The sequence below is a fragment of the Kogia breviceps genome, chromosome 1, assembly GCF_026419965.1.
Source record: "Kogia breviceps isolate mKogBre1 chromosome 1, mKogBre1 haplotype 1, whole genome shotgun sequence".
Taxonomy (NCBI): domain Eukaryota; kingdom Metazoa; phylum Chordata; class Mammalia; order Artiodactyla; family Physeteridae; genus Kogia; species Kogia breviceps.
In genome coordinates this window covers 169,605,045-169,608,834 of record NC_081310.1, presented here as the reverse complement: position 1 = coordinate 169,608,834, position 3,790 = coordinate 169,605,045, and the positions used below count along the sequence as shown (strand labels likewise).

Below are 3,790 nucleotides of genomic sequence, written 5' to 3'. Positions count from 1 at the left end.
CTAAGGCAGTAAATCTTAAAAGTTCTCATCACAAGAAAAAACTATTTTTGTAACTATGTATGGTGACAGATGTTAACTAGACTTATCATGATAATATTACAGTTTATACAAATATTGACTCATTATGTTGTATACCTAAAATTAATATAGTGACATATGTCAATTATACCTCAATAAAAAGAAGTACGACTATGACTTATTTAAAAGACTCTCAGTGGAGACAAAAATAAGCATTGAGTAAGTTCTTTTCTTAAATTGAAGTATAGTTAATTTACAATGTTTTGCTAGTTTCAGATGTACAGCAAAGTGATTATATATATAATTACTTGTATGATTATATAATATATATATTCATTTTCAGATTCTTTTCCGTTTTAGGTTATTACCCTGCGCTACACAGTAGGTCCTTGTTGTTTATCTATTTTATATATAAAATAAGTTCTTTTTTTAATGGTATAAGTAGAGGAATTTAGTACAAAGCAGGTAGCTTTGGTAGTACCAGGTAGCTGGCACTCTCTCCCTGTCTCTCAATCTCCCTCTCTACCAGTTCTTTCTTTCTTTTTTTTTTTTTTAACATCTTTATTGGAGTATAATTGCTTCTCTACCAGTTCTGAATATAATTGTTAGTGCCTCTCTACATTTGGGATACAGAGCCACGCTTTGCTTAATTTAGTCATATTGTTCTAGTTAAATGATTTGCAGTCCTCAAAATGAATTTGTATGATCTTGATATTCATTTCATTCCAAATACTGTTAACTTTCCATAGCCATAAAGTCCTTGAATCCACTTTCCTCACTTGCTTTTAAAATTTCCAGAGCTTCACTTACCTATTCAAATTGACTTAAATTCAACCATGAAGTGTCCTTAGCAGTCTAATTGGATGGATAGATTTAGTAAATGTTCCTGCATTGAAAGCCATTCACTCATTTAAGGAGAATGTATTGAGTGCAAGTCCTGTGCCAGGCGATCTGATGGGAAAGGCTGGTCTGCTCATTCCTCCTCCATGTGCCCCTCTGTGTTGGACTGGAAAAGCGTGTCCTCTCTGGGAGCTAGCCCAGGTTGGCCAGCACTATATGTGCCACTCAGAGCATTCTGGAACTTCAATAAGAATTGTTACTTTTTAAAAATTATTATTATTATTATTTTTTTGCGGTACGTGGGCCTCTCACTGTTGTGGCCTCTCCCGTTGCAGGGCACAGGCTCCGGACGCACAGGCTCAGCGGCCATGGCTCACGGGCCCAGCCGCTCCGCGGCATGTGGGATCTTCCCAGACCGGGGCACGAACCTGTGTCCCCTGCATCGGCAGGCGGACTCTCAACCAATGCGCCACCAGGGAAGCCCAGAATTGTTACTTTTAAGGACATCGATGAGATCACATAGTCCCTTTATTCATCTTCTATGAGTAACTGGAACTCAGATTTCATGGAAGGCTCTCAGTAATAGCAGGAGAAAGTGTGGATGGCCTAGAAAATTAGGTAGACATCTATGACTTGAAGCAGTGAGTAAGGAATCACTTAAGGTTTTATACCAGGTGTGGAATAAACAAAACTGGTTGTTTCAGGCAGAGACATTATTTAGAAAGGATGTGACAGATGGAGACCTAGCTCAGCATAAATGGGAAGGGAGAGTATGGGAGGACCTAAGAGCTATTTCCTAGAAAAACTATAGAAAACAAGGAGAAAATTGGTGGTAGAAAATATAGTATTCATTCAAGCTGACACCATGGTTTCCATGAGGGAATGTTATGAAGATGGAAAGGTCAGATTTATTCCAAGCGTTCGTAATAGAACAGAAACAATGAGCGTGAGTTGGGGCCTACCAGTCTAACTGATGGAAGGCTGCCTCCATGCCTACCCCAGCCAACCCTACCCTCCACCCCAGGCCCACCCCGGTCTCACCCCTGTCCAGTTTCTGATGACCTTTCTCTTTAGACTGAGAGGGGGGGGCTGAGCTCTTTGGGGACGCAGCAAAGACGGGCAGTCCTAAGACAACATTTTCTCCGTTTACATCTTTTTTTTATTTCCATGTTTTACAATCTAAATGTGAATACTGAAAAAGATATGTAACCGCCCTATCTCTTAGCAAAACTAGCACAGCCTCACATCACTTTTAGCTTCGGAAGATTGTCATGCGCATACTGATGGTTCTTTTTTTTTTTTTTTTTTTTTTTTTTTTTTTTTTTTTTTGCGGTACGCATGCCTCTCACTGTTGTGGCCTCTCCAGTTGCGGAGCGCAGGCTCCGGACGCGCAGGCTCAGTGGCCATGGCTCACAGCTCAGTGGCCATGGCTCACGGGCCCAGCCGCTCCGCGGCATGTGGGATCTTCCCGGACCGGGGCACGAACCCGTGTCCCCTGCATTGCAGGCGGACGCTCAACCACTGCGCCACCAGGGAAGCCCATACTGACGCTTCTTGACAAAGGGCTGTCTCATTCACTCTTGGCTGCTGCCGGATAATACCGGTACTCTGCTTTTAGCTCCCATGTGTTTTTGTGGGGCCCTTTTACATTCTGAACACCGATTTCATTCAAGATTTCCTTCAGGTACACCACAGGTTGCATAGTGATTCCAACCAAGTCCTTTATGTTATAATACTGGTGTTTCTCAAAGGCAGCAAATAGCAAGGTTAAAACTTGGTCTTTATCAGCCTTCACTCTCTTTCCACTCTCTTTCTTTTTCTTCTCATATTCAATATTGCACTGATGATCGGCAACGGGTTTATAGTTGGTCGTGACTACCTTCTCCAGTTTCTGTACGGTTCTGGCAGGTTTGGAAGACTCCTCTGTTTGCTTTCTCTTCAGCCTCATGTAGTTTTCACTCAGAGCAGGTCTGCATTCTCCCCGATGTACCACCGTCCCTTCCAGGGAGAGCTGATCCGGTGCACGCTCAGTCAGCACTGTGAGGACCTGCCCTCTGACCCCCTGCAAGACAAGCTGATGCTCCCTGGGAGCAATGACCGGGACAGGTTGTCCATCTGTACCCCGAATGTCTGTAAGTTCCTTATTCAAAATAAATGAGATTTCAGACTTTCCTTGATTTTTGGCAATCTGCAGCTTCCCTACTTCACCGCCTCCAGAAGCTTCAGACCACTGCTGTGACAGGTATTTAGGAAGCTTCACCAGCCACATCCGCTGGTTCTGTTGGATTCCCTCCAAGCTGAGTGGAATGCTCTGGGGCATGGGTCTGCTCCCTCTGGAGGCCATGTGCACCTGAGCTGAGGGTGCAGAGGGTGGGCCAGCTAGGGATGAAGAGGGAAGCGGGACACCAAAACCAGCTGCTGAAATCCAGGAACCTAGCAAGGAAATAAATATAAAACACGTGCTGACTTCAGAAATGTTATCCTTGTTAGAATCTAAAGAGTGCTATACAACAATTGTCAAATGATTCATAATAAGGGAAGATGGGAAACCATCATAAAAGTGGGGAGTTTGATAAACAATCGTGGCACATCCTGAAAACGAAGTACTTCAGCAATTCAAATTATAGGAGCTCCTATCTACTGATGTGAAGAGTTTTCTAAGACACAGGCATCTCCTAAACGCCTTGCCTCCCACCCTGTTTCTCCCTGTCCCTCTCCTCTGCTTTATTTTTCTCCAGAGCACCAGTCAACGTGAAATGTCCTAGATAATTTATATTTTATATATTTATTATATTATCGTATCTCTTCCCCACTAGACTGTAAGCGCCATGAGGGTAGAGTTTGTGGCTTTCAGTGCTGTAGGAGTTTAATAATTTTATTTTATTTTTTTTGAAGGAACGAAAGGTCTTATTTAATTGGTTGGTTTGTTGTG

At 42.8% G+C, this 3,790-nt stretch overlaps 1 pseudogene; it reads right to left on the bottom strand.

Moving 5' to 3' along the window:
• Positions 1-2,428: 2,428 nt before the first annotated feature.
• Positions 2,429-3,202, bottom strand: LOC131744706 (general transcription factor IIF subunit 2 pseudogene; annotated as a pseudogene).
• Between the last annotated feature and the right edge of the window lie 588 nt (positions 3,203-3,790).